The sequence below is a fragment of the Lygodium microphyllum genome, chromosome 15, assembly GCF_053477565.2.
Source record: "Lygodium microphyllum isolate KBCC chromosome 15, Lygodium_microphyllum_v1.1.10, whole genome shotgun sequence".
Taxonomy (NCBI): domain Eukaryota; kingdom Viridiplantae; phylum Streptophyta; class Polypodiopsida; order Schizaeales; family Lygodiaceae; genus Lygodium; species Lygodium microphyllum.
The window spans coordinates 45,086,985-45,101,147 of record NC_141149.1 but is presented as its reverse complement, the minus strand read 5'-3'; positions in this window follow the sequence as shown (position 1 = coordinate 45,101,147).

Genomic DNA, 14,163 nt, shown 5'->3' with positions numbered 1-14,163 from the left:
CTCTAGCCTCTCCTCTAGAACTCTCTCATGCCCATCATGCTTTCTCTTGCATGACTAGGACCATAGAGGGTTGAGGAACAATGGAGCACTCACTTGGATCATGGAGCTAGGGCTTGCAACCTTCTTGGTAGGAGGCACGTGACTCTATGCTTGATAGAGCGATTCGTTCAATTCATGTGATATTTAGTAGGTGAGAGCTAGTATACGAGATGCACATTCAAGCTCTTGAATGAATAAGAGGATGCCCAATGGTCCCAACATGTTGAGTTTGTAGCACAAGGTTTTGGTTCCGTTTTGATGGGACCTAGAGCACATGGACCGTGGATCACTCATACAATTTTTGCCATGGAATAAGAGGGTGCTAGTCATATCAACTCTAAAACATATGCAATACTTAGTTAGGTTTGGTAGCATTTTTAAAATGATTTTTGACAAATGCATTGTATGTGAATTATGGGATTGACAAGTGGACTTTGTTTTTACTAGTGTAGCATGCATTAAAATGTATGATTTTCTTGCAAATCCTTTCATATTTGAGGACATAGTGTCCATAACACCCTCTCTTGTAAGTATGCAAAGGTGTGAGACACAAGAGAAAGAGAGAGAGTTACTCAAATTCAAAAAATCATTTATTAATAAGTTTTCTATTTACAAAGGTCACACACACCTTGTAGTGCAAGAAGGGGCAAGGATCTAGTTGGGAGCCTCGTGCATAAGTAAATGCACTACAAGGAGGGAAAATGGGCACTTGCACATGTAGACACATTAAGAGATACCTCAAAGATGGAAGTTTCTATGTAAAAGAAGGCTTTGGGCCTTTTAAAAAAATTGCATGGAAAGAGGAGCTTCGATCCTTGAAAAATACACCGCATGAAGGAAGGTGGGGCTTAAGTCTTGAGAAGAACACTGGGTGGAAGGGAAAGTCTTTGCCCTTGAAGGCACCACATGAAGGGGGCTTATGCCTTTTTATTTTTATTTTTTTCAAAAAGCATGTAGGATGATTTTGGTAAGAGGGTAAGATTTCTTTAATAATCATCATTGTCGTCCTCTTCTTCTTCCTAGCCTACCTACAGTGCCATGCAAGAGGTGTCTCCAAGCTCTGTGTGTAGCAACAGCACCACACTAGAGCTGTTGCCTCACTATTTTGACCCGTATTTCCCTTGCATGACACCATCTCTCCAATCCATCGCCAGCTCACAAGCCATCACCAGAAGTCTAGCCCCAACTAACACAGTACCATCCTATGGCACACCATGATGCCTCTTCCACCATCATGTCGAGACTAAAAATGGGCCCAACACTGACTCTATTGTAGGCTCCTAGACACATCACATGATCCCCCACAACCTTGCATCCATGAGTGTCTAGGTACTATATACGACTCTTCTAAACATTGCATTTGTAGATATGATTTTCAAATTGTAGTGCAATGAATCACCCTTCTTGACTCCAAGCAAAGAAAGCCTCCCACACATAGGTGACTAATTCACCTCGATTCACACACACAAAGGACACCTCATAGTTGATTGTTGTAGGCCCTACGGCTCTCCTACACCCTAGGGATTGGCCCCAAGATGCATCATCTTAGATATATAACACATCAAAATAAAGTCCTTTCTTGGCAATTATCATTTCAAGAGATTTTTGTTATCCTCCACAATCTTTTTCGAAAGAATCCACTAATCTATTGCTAGGGATTCTCTTTCTCTCAATATGGATCAATGGTTTTGCAAACAAGTGCTATACATCTAGGAGGTATACCATGCTTTTATGCATATGCAACGTGTCATGCCACATAGTGCTCAAATCATTATAACTCATAAAATAGCCATGTGATATGCGAAATCATTCTTTTCATGATTTTTCTAGTGTAGTGTAGTATTGAAGAGATGGAACTGGACTAGCCTATTGTCCTATCGCTACATAGACACAGTGTGAAAAAACCTAGAGTGTATCATCATCTGATTTCCTTATGAATCTAGAGAGTCAATGTCATCTTAGTCATTAATGTTGGTGCCCATAATATGGTTAATTCCAAAATATGTGATTTTTAGACAAGTTTAGCCTATGTTTGATATTTTGGATATTATTTATTGTAAATATAATTTAAAAGATGGAAACAACTTCTAGAATAGAGTGAAATGCAAAAAGCAAGTGACTTTTTCAACCAATTTTGGAGATCTCATGCAAAAAGTAGGGCTTCCAAAATTGTGCGGTGATCGCAATTTACATGCAGTAAATAACACTTTGAACAAGGAGTAGAAGGTGTGATGTGGGAGAATTTTAAGCAGGTATCTTGGGGTTTTACCCCCTTTTGGAACCAATGAAACCATCAGATTTGCCATCTAAGGAGCAACAAATTAGAAGCTAGTAATTGGTACACATTTTTGGTCTACCAGAGAGCTCCAAAAGATCTAATACTTGGAGATTGCTTTTGAGTAGTCCCGTACAACGATTTTATTTATCTTCTTAGGTTTTATCAATACACAGTGCTTTGATTCATTGAGCTTTGTCTTTATCTTGTGTAGCTCTTGTCTATTCTTTTTCTTCTCTTCTATCTCCTATTCTCTACTTCCTTCTCTCTTCGATCCCCAGTGGATACAACATTTTAACTAAAACCCCTTCGACACCATGCTTCCATTGTTAACATATTTGATAAATCCTAAATGCCTACTATTACGATGTACAAACATCTGATTTTTCATTGCAAGGATATAGAACTCTAGCATTCATTTTATGTTTGTGTCTTTTGCATATATCGATTTCTTATATATTATGTCTTATTTTTCATAAAAACTACCCTTACCTAAGCACTTTAATACAAAAGCAAGTGTAGGCTGAGGCTAAACCCCATGCTCTATTTCTTACTACACATTCATCGATATTCCCCTAAAATTTTTAATTTTGAAAGGCTTAAAATTGATTTTTAAATTTATTTATTTATTAATTTTCACTAATTATTTTTAGCATAATTGTTGATAATTCTACAATTTTGATCATAAAACAAAGAACCACATCCATAACCACTAGTATGCATCATTTTTTCCCACATGCACCATTATTTTCATCAATTTTATCGATCACCATCATATTTCTCAATTTTATGTGTTTTATGTAGGTTAGATTAATTTATACATTATAACAACCACAAATTACAATACGTGTCACACCCATATCGAATTCTAGCCCATATGCATCTCAATCTCATAACAAAAATAATAATTGAATTTTCTTTAAAAATAAGACTTGCTACAAGAAAATCACTTAATTCTTTATGATTTGGGGGCTGCATAGGCAGTCCATTGATGCTCTACACAGCCATTTATGACCACCTTCATGCTCCCTCGCTCTAGTTCTCACATCTTGTCATGATCCGATACCCCTTTTCCCTCTCCCCCTTAGCCCACATGAATCGTAATTATGGTGAGAGAGAAAGAGGAGAGAAAAAGACTAAATATTGATCTCAAAGAATGTGTCATATTTAGCAGGTCTTGCGGCAATAGAAAGCATAGAAAAGCAGAAACTCCAAGGATGCTCTTTGTGATTTGAATAGTTGCAAACTCATGATTTCCATCCCAATTGAAGAATTCCCAAAAATTTGCATCTCCTATTTTCATGTTGTGTGGAAAATGAGCTTTTAGGGCTCTTTAGCCTCTCTAATCCCTTAATTAGCCAAATAACTAGTTAACTCCCTTTGCATTCATACTGTCGACAAGTGGTTTAGCTAAAATTGGAGGCCCAAATGAACTTGAATTCAAGATCTAAAAGCAAAAGTGCATTCGTGGCATCATTTTCTACTAATTTGGCCTCTTCTTGGACACTTTTTTTAGTTTCTAGAGCAAGTATTTGCTTTGTAATGCCAAAATTGTGCCCCTTTAAATGGGCTATCTAACAAACTATGATTAACAAACAAACACTTTCATCGCATTTTGGGCCACTTGCTTTCACTTAGAAAACGTTGGCACCTCTTGATTTTTACTGTAAATGCTCCATTTTTCACTTCAATTTTGGTGCCTAACTACACCTCTCGACCGAATAGGGTGACTTAGCTTGTTGAACCCACAAACTAATCTATACACAAAGAAAACATAGAGAGCATCAAGATACTTTAAATAAAATACACAAAACAAAACAGAGAACACAACTCTCATCTTACCCCTGACAAAGATCAAGGCATGAATTCCATAAGGGATAGGCCAAGCATAATCTAACAAAGAGATCAAGAGCTAGTTGCTAACTCACTGCTCCAACATAGACTGATTAAATAAGCTATCAAAGAGGTCTTCCTAAGTGTGGTCTATTGACTCGCCTACTTGACCTAGGATAACTGTACCAGGAACTTCTGCTAGGCGAGTATTCTTATAGCTTGATCTATATAAATTCATATAAATTTTCATTTTTTCCATTCTCTATTCTTCATTATTTGGTACTCAAATGTGTAAAAAGGAGAGAGCTAAGCGTATTGTGACCCAAGGAGAATAGGGCATCGGCGTGAGGTCTAGTCTTGGTATCCAAGAACCTACCAAGCTCTCATGAGGCGACACTAAATCCTTTTTTTCTGCTTACTTTTATTTTCGCTCCAACCATCCTTATTTTCTTTTGGCTAGATGCTACCCCTAGGAAGGTAAGGCATCGTCGGCCGTGCGATCAACGGCCCCAGTCAATAGCAACCCTTGGCCCATGCCATCAGGTCGGTCTTGGTCGATGGTCCTAGTCGACTTGTCCCAAGGAACCTAATAAGCTCTTGCAAGGCAATATATATCTGCTCTTTTTTGTTTTCTCTTTATTTTCTTATTTCACAGGTTACAAACCCTTTTTACACATAGACTCTGTATTGTATGGATTTCATACATATTTATCATTTTCTTCCTTTATTCATCAAGCTTCCCTAGGTGCCTCACAATAACGAAATTTCCTAGAACCAATTTCCTAGTAGGCTAGGAGGATAGGATGACTAGGGTAGCCTCCAAGATATATCTTTGCATGCCCAATAATGTCTTCATGGAAGATGGACAATTGCTCAAAGCTCCCCAGACATATCTAACCTAATCCTTGAACTTCATGCCTTGATCACTAATCTCTAACAAAGAAAAAAAACAACCCCCCAAATACACATACATATTCTTCTTAGGGAGAAAGAACTCAAAAAGGAAAGCCACCACATGGACTAGCCACAAGAAGCTTCCATGCAGCAATTGGCTCCCTCTAGGTGCTTCTTCGAACCTGCCTAATGCAGTACTAAAACAAAGAACCATCAAGCACATCGGTACCAACCAGACACATGGACCTCTTAGCCTAACAAAGTAAAATAATGTCATTACAAAAAGAAGTTGCCCTCTTGGCCTAACAAAATAAAACATTTATATCCAAACAATTGAGCCTCTTAGCTTAAAGTGATAAATCAAGACAACTTATATCACATCCCCCCTTGGAGTGGTACTGGACATGCAATAAGATGCTCCATTCCAAAGAGAAAATAGGGCTCCTGGCCCTAAACTAGGTGCATCAAATTATGACCCATACCTCCTTCATACACAGCAAGAGGCATACATATAACATGTCATCAAACGAGCCTATGGGTCTAAAATAATAATGGTAGATGTGTCTTGGCTACTTTTCGCATTACCCAGACTAGCCACCACCTATTGTATAAAGCATGTTCAAATAATAGTCCCCATAATCAACCAGGCCCTATCCCATCATCAAGAGATATATTCCATTGAGGACCACATTTGAAAAAGAGGTGTTCTTCATAAGCATAATTTGCTAATGAATTAGGAAATATAATTGGTGAATACCACCTCTCCTAACAACGTTCAACCCATTATCATGACTTCTTATTCTACCATATTATTAATAAATCCGACCCCAAGGTAGGCAACTAATTTCATCATGATAGTATGCCAGGGATCTCTATTTACTATCTTGATACTCTCTTTCTTATTAGGACCCTTGGACACTCCATCAAAATACAGTGTATAGGTCCCTAAAAGGTTTACACAACTGACCATTATCAATGCCTCTATTCATAACTATGGTAGTCAAAGTTTAGCAGATTTAGAGGGTGAATCAAAGGCTCCATCACAACTTCTTAATTGAAACCTATAGGGATACCTATCAGAATACTTAGTAGTGACGGCAGAAGACCATGATTTTCCAAACAAAGGTCCCATCTTGTTTCTCAATCACCTTATACCCTTTGCTCCACCAAACAAGCTTTCCTTAATAGTATATTTGTTCCATGTATGGGTGCTCCAAATAAGGGATTAGCCATCCCATCAATCGGTTTGATCTCTCTTGCAAGTTTCAAATCAACATGGAATACACCTACAAGGGAATTCATCTCATTGGTATGCTTATAGATAATAAGACTTAATCTTGTTAAGATTAATTTTATTCTAAAATTCCACCCCTTGTAAATAAGCTAATAATGTGGTGGACTTATATTTACCTATTCTAACTATTCTGTAGGGACCATTCCACTTAGGCTCTAATTTTCTAGGAAAAAGCTTCCTATGTGCAGTCTATGACTAATTGTCCCTTTTTAAAGAAGATCTACCTCTTTGCTTTCACATCGTGAAGCTGTTTCATACAATGCTTGGTCATCTCCTCATGTAATAAACTCTAAAGTTTGAGCTCATCGAGATGTACTAAGGTCATAAAATGTTCAAAAAGTGCATATTTATTGCCTAGAGCATGGTTAATTGCAAATCTTATTCTAGGTAGATCTCAAGGGGTAATACACACTCCTCTCCATAGATAATTTGAATGGGGTGTGGCTAGTAGCTTGTTTAAAGGCCGTGCTATACACCCATATAGCCATGTATAGTTTCCTATCCCAATTTCGTTTCTTCTTTTAGATGATATTTGATAGGATTCCCACAAGCTTCTTAGTAGTGCTTTCAACTTGCCCATTTGTGTATGGATTGTAAGGTGTCATTTTATTATGCTTAATTTGCTAGGTCTTAGTCAAATGCTTTTAATCACCTTATTCAAGAAATGAGTTCTACAACTTGCTAACACCAACTCTTTTGGCAGACCAAAACAACAAACTATCTATTCAAAAAGGAAGCTAGCAATCTCCTTTGCATCTAGCTGCCTCATCGATCATGTCTTTGACCATTTTGTAAATAGTATGTTGCTACTATAATATACCTCATCTATGTAGAGGATGACATGATAAATGGATCTACAAAGTCAATGCCTCCCATTTATGTGTTTTGTGAGTATTTACTGCTTATTTTGTGCGAAATACACATGAAATTACCCTTTTACCTATCACTGCCAGCAAAACTTTAAACGGTAGGGCGAGAGGGCAGTTTGAGCATTGAAATATGATATAAATTTTGATGCATTTGCTACATTATTCATATAGGATGACGTTAAGTTAAATAAAGGAAAGTACAGCATGAGTGTAAGGCTCAGTGTCTTGTCTCATCGCAGCAATTATGCGTTAGTGTATGGAAACATGAAAAGAATGGATTTGCACAATGCACGACACTATTTCTTGATTTTTTGAGCACTTAATCATATACACATTTGCATCAAGCATTGTTAAATGGCATCAATTACAAGCTCCTGGATGCATAGCACTTGGTTTCTCTAGGACTTGACCCACGTAGAGAGAGTGAGCAACCCGGCTGTAGGTCTAGACGGTGGGTTAAAGGGGATGGATAAGTGAGGATAAGTGCATTCTTGGAATGTTAAATATATTGACACTAAGAGGGGAGTTTGTTTCAAATATGTCTATGTGTTGAAGCAATGCATCGAGGGGCCAATCCCCAAGATGTAGGAGAGCTGCGGTAGGGCCACGACAATCAGCCGGTGGGATGCCCTTGTGTCTGCGATATATGGCATTTATTGCCGACATATGTATAATCTCCCTCTAAGGAGACGGGGAAAAGGGAACATTCGTTGGACTACAGACTATAAACGCATAGTGATTAGTGTTTAGGATAGTGTATCCCTCGACATACACTCCTAGTCTGTGAGGCCGTGAGGTGGGGTTGTTTGTTGAGGGCATGAGGTCCGGCTAGTGCCTTAGCCAGTGCCGGCCCATTTTAGGTCCCATCAACATGAAGGCTTGTACATGAAGGCTAAGGATTTGCTTATCCTTATCATCCTATTTAGCGGTTTCCTCAATAGGTTTTACATTATCTTTATCTCCCTCTTTGACCTTTTGACCTCTCATAATTATTCATAAATTAGAAACAGTATTACCATTAACATGCACCGCTTCAATCAAACTTATGCCACTGCCATTAGGAAATTCTTCCACAACATACTTTCCTCTTTGCAAATATGCTTTGGTCCCTCATTTTATTGAAGGTTGTTTCCTTTTCCTCCTTAGTGATTGATAGGACCTAGTTGTCTACTTCCTTGCTAAAGGAAACTAATCTTGCTCCGCATTTAACATTGGGATATTTTCAAGGGAAGTGTTGACCACCATACCATTTATACCTAAACCTCAATGCGTCACCTTCTTTAAGGTATGATCGGCTTTGTATTAAGTTTTGTTACTTCTTCAAGAAGTTTACATCTATGGCTACTTGGCTATATTGTTCACTTTTCATATCAATATAATGCTTCATCATGTCCTTAACTTTCCCAAGAACATTCAACACACTAGACTCATAATCGTAATCATCTGCTTTGCGTTTCAATGGCCTAACCAATTGGTTAGTATTGGGACCTAAAATGGACCCAACACTGGCTCTAAGGCTCTAGCTGGGCCCCTATGCTCAACCAAAACACCCCACAGCCTTGCGGCCAGGAGTGTCCGGAGGCTACACACCGATCTAACCTTTAATTTAGATATTTGTATTTGTATGGCTCATAGTCCAATGGATAACCCTTCCTAGACTCCTCATACAGAGCCCCTAAACAAATTGGTGTTATACACCATGCAAAACAGACATAGGGAGCACCCCTTGGCTAATTGCCATTGCTCAACTCTCCTACACCTCAAGGATTGGCCCCAAGATGCACCATGACTGCATAAAGCATGTACAATACATAGTTCTCTCTTTTAAACAATTGTTCTAGGAGATAAAAGATAATCCTTAGTGAACACCCCAAAGGAAATGAATATCTAGCCCTACGGCTTGGGACACCTCACTTTGAGCATGGATCAATGTTATGAAGACAATTGCTGTGCATCTAGGATGATACCATGTGTTGAATACAATGCATGATTCATAATGCTCAACCATTTTTTAATCATTTTAAATAGCATTATGATAGTGCAAAACTATTTATTTCATGATTTCATTCTAAGTGTAATTGTTGCATTGCATAGGGTTAGCACAGAGCATGCTCATGCTACTACTAAACCCTTTTAATTTTCAAAACTTGCATATCCTATATGCAAAGTGCATTAGAGAAAATCAGATTCAACATGTAATGAGTACTTATTACCCTTTCCTCTCCATACTATCGCTTAAAGTTGTGTATTCGGTGGTAGGCTTAGAGAGCTTTTTGATGTATTTTTATTCATAAAGAGTGATAAATACTCACATTAACATAAATATAGGGCTAAACTGAGGCTAAATCTCATGTTTTAGACATACCAATATACATCCACGAACATATATATATATTTTTTCTATTTTTAAAGTATAATAAATCTATTTTTTCTATTTATTTATTAATAAATATTGACATTTCTTGATTTTATGATGTGACTTGATTAGATTCACTGAGAATTATTTACTTTCCTCATTTCATCCCATGTAAACACCATTAACACATCAAAACCCCCAAAATCCATGTTTTGCCTTGAAATTGCAATTTTACGGGTTTTGTATGTTTATAGAAAAATTAATAGACAATCGCTTCTTACTGATATTTTTAATGTTTCCCATTAAGTAGATTACTAATGATCAGCAGCAATCATTATCAACCATTTTAATCAAAATGTATTATAAAATGATAAAATTTATCACTTACTCACAGAATCGCACTTTATTTCACATGCATCTTGTATTTGAAAGGCCACTGACACTTATTAACAGTCGTTAACACTCCTCCAAACATCGATCTACGCTCCATCATGTCTCAACATCATCTTCCAATCAAAATATCTCAAATGAAGCCACCCCTCTTTCACATAGATTGAGCCACGGAAACAAGGTCCAGAGAGAAGAGAGAAAGAGGAGAGAGAAAGAATGAAATAAGAGTTTTTTCATTCCTCACAACATATCGCATGTGTATGCAATCAAATTGAAGCCCTCGACGCGTAGATCGAGGATATGCCTTTCATCTCTATCGATCGGTTCGATTGAAAAGCCATCAATATTCCAATCGATGAGATGCCAAAAACTACATCTCCTCCCTTCTTTGTAGTAAAAATAAATAAATTTTTATTAAGCCCTTAACTTAATCATTAATCTTAGAAGTTAATCAGTTCCATTTTTGCATGTTCACACTGCTCCATAAGTGTTTTCGTCTCTATTGAGGGTACAAATGGCCTCAGAATCATGCTCTAACTGGATGATTGGCTTCGTAGCATCAAAATCTATCTATTTGGCCTTCGTCACGCTCTTTTCAGCTCTCAGATCATGTAGCTACTTTATAACATGAAACCTTATAGAGATTAAATTGGGGGTCAAATGGACTCCGATCCACAAATGAAGACTTGCGTTGGGTTTCTCGCATTGGAATCTATCTAGGAAAACTCCAGCTCATCGATCCACAACCATTTCATTTTCCACAAAAAATTGCTCTTTTATACCTCCCAAACCACTTTTTACGCATTAAATCGGGCTCCAAAAATCAGCTCTCATTAGGGACCATAAGATAGGGCAACTCAGCTTGTTGAATCCACGAACTAATCTACACAAACAACAACCATAAAAAGCATCAACCTGCCACAAAACAAAATACTCAACAAAGCACAAGAACAACTCTCACCCTACCCCCTGACCAAATTAAGGCATGAAGATCCACAAGGGATAGGCCTGGCATAATATGATAGAAATCTAGAGCGAGTCACTAACCAATTGCTCCAACATAGAGAGACTGGCTAAAAGGATCCATCAAAGAAGTCATCTTAGGTGGTGGCCTAAACTACCTACCCAACTTAGGATAACTAGATCAAGAACTCCTACTAGGTGAGGACTCCTATAGCCTGCTCAGCATATATTTTCATTTAATAATATTTTTTCTTCAAGCTTCTATACTTGAGTATGTAAAAAGGAGGGAGATGAATGAGTGACCCAAGGAAAACAGGATATCGACCTCAAGTCCTAACTCGATACCTAAGAACCTACCAAGCCCTTGCAAGAAGGCAACACTTAAAACCTTTTTGCGCTCACTTTTATTTTCACTTGAACCTTCCTTTGTATTTTTTTAGCTAGATGCCACCCCCAGGAAGACAAGGCATTGGCTGCCTCATCCTACGAACCTACCAGGCCTTTACAAGGCAATGATTAACTATGCTTGAGATTTTTCTTCTTTTTTCTTTTCTATTTGAGGGGTTAGAACCCGTTTTTACACAACTCTATATTTTTATATTTCAAGTATAGTCAAAATTTTCTCTTCTTTTTACTTTGACATGCTTCTCTAACTGCCGCACTACTAACAAAAGCTCCTAGAAATAGGTGCCTAGTAGGTTAGCAAAACAAAGTCACTAGGACTACCTTCTAAAACAGTTCTTAGAATGCATTACAATGTCTTGACATGAGGTAGAGAACTACTCAAACCTTCCTCAGACACATCTAACCTAACCCTATGCCTTTATGCCATGATTATCAGTCCTCAACAAAAAAAAAATCCCCCACAAGTACATAGACACATATAGCACAGAGAGAAAGTACTTGTAAAAGAAAAATATTACTTAGATTTGGCCAAAAGAATCTTTTCTGCAACAAGAGGCTCCCCCAAGTTCCACTAAATCTGTATATCATAGCACTAAAATAAAACCATTAACTACACTCGCACTAGATAGACACATGGCTCTCTTGGGCTAATGAAATATAGCACTTCACTACTGCAGAATAATTGGCCCTCCTGGCCTAATGAAATAATTCCTAAAATGACCATTCAGCAACGCACTGCTAAAACAAACCCATGGTCCTGACATAATTCTATTGAAGCATAAGACGAGAACCAAGGTTGAGGGCTCCACTAGCCCTACACTAAATGCATTAGGTTATTGGCTAACCCCCAGCATAAATAACAAGAGGTGTCTAACGAATATGACAATAAACGAGCCTATGCATTCGTGATAGAATAGAAAGGTGATCAACTGCCACCTAACTCATAATCCATACTAACCACGAACAATGGCCAAAATAGAACATGTCAGTACGAAATCCCCAAAGCCCTGACCTGCTATTAGGAGTCAATTATAAGAGTGCCCCAGGACCACAATTAAAAAAGATATCCTCAACAAAATCATAATTGGCTAGGGAATCTGCAAATTGATTCCACTATCAGGGAATAAGCTGGCAAGTCACTATCTCAAAAAGATGCATCATATCCAAGGCTGCATGGTGATACGTCCGTAGAATAGGATCCCTCACACTATAGGTCACATTCAATTGATTGATCACTAACTGCGAGTCACGTTTTACCAATAATGGATTGATACTACCACGTTTGACTACATTTATCCCATGATTAAGGCCTTCTATTCTGCCATGTTATTTGTAAAAGCACTACCAACATGTGCTCCCATTTTCACAACAACTCTACGTCGAGGATCCTTAATGACCACACTAATACTCACATGCTTAGTAGGCCCTCTAGAAGCTTCGTCAAAATACAAAGTATGGACCTAGTCTTCATTGATAGGCCATGCCATATTGATTAGCTCACTCATAATTATGATAATCAAAGTCAAGCCAAGAGAGAGGATGTATAACATGTACAATCCCTCCTTCCTTGTTGAACTCAATAGGAACACTCGTAAGAATCCTTTGACAATGGTGGCAGTAGACCTTAATATCCCACATGAAAGATCCTTCTTGCCACTCAATAACCTAATAACCTTTATTCCACCAAATCACTTGACCTTGGTGGTAACACTACTCTAAATATGGATGGTTGAGATAAGGAATGACTCTTCCCATTTGACTGTCTTGGTACCTACTACAAGTTAAAGTTGAATCCTGAAGGACCTGCACAGGCACCAAGCCCAACATCAGCCCTTACATGTAGTAAGGCTTCAGCTTATTAAAATTTACCTTATTTTTAAACTCTAGCCCTTGCAAGTTTGGTAAAAGGACTATAGAGCTATTCTTTCCTATATTGACAATTTTGTACGGCCCATCCCATTTGGGTTCTAGCTTACTAGGAAATAGCTCATGATAAATATCATAGTACAACACCAAAAATTGACCCTTCACAAATTTATATTTCTTAGCCCGAAGGTCATGAAGCGCTTTCATTCTCTTCTTCTCTTCCTCTTGATGTAATAGAGCCTACAATCGAATTTCATCAAGATATGCAAGATAAATAAATATTTCCTACAATGCTTTTGCCTAACCCAACGAATGATTGAGAGAAAATTGCATAGCGGGCAGCTCTATTTCCAATGATAAGACACACTCTTCCCCATATACCAGCTTGAGTAGGGTGGGGCATGTAGCTCTCTTAAACATCATATTGTAAGCCCGAATTGCTACGTACAATTTCTTATTCCAATCTTGCTTACTTTTAGACACTATCTTTGATAAGATTCCTATAAGCTGTTTATTCCTACTCTCAAGTTGACCATTTCCTTGGGGATTATATGGGGTAGTTTTATTGTGTTTAATATTCAAATCTTTTGTTAAGGCAACTAAAATATTATTCAAAAAGTGTGTCCCTCAATCAGACACTAACTCTAGGTGGTCCAAAACAACAAACAATTTGTTCCATAATAAAACTATCCATTCCCTTAGCGTTATCCTTCATCGTTGCTTGAGCTTTAGACCACTTTGAAAAATATTTCATCGCTACAATGATATAATGTGATGAAGGGTGTATTGATCCAACAAAATTGATACCCCATTTTTGAAGGGTAATGTAACTAGAATAGGATTTAGTGGCCACTTACGATTCTCTCTAGCATTGTGTCTTTGGCAGATATCACAACACTTAACATAATTGAAAGCATCCTAGAAAATTGATGGCCATACTAAATCATGGCATCCCTAAAAAATATATGGTACCTCAAGT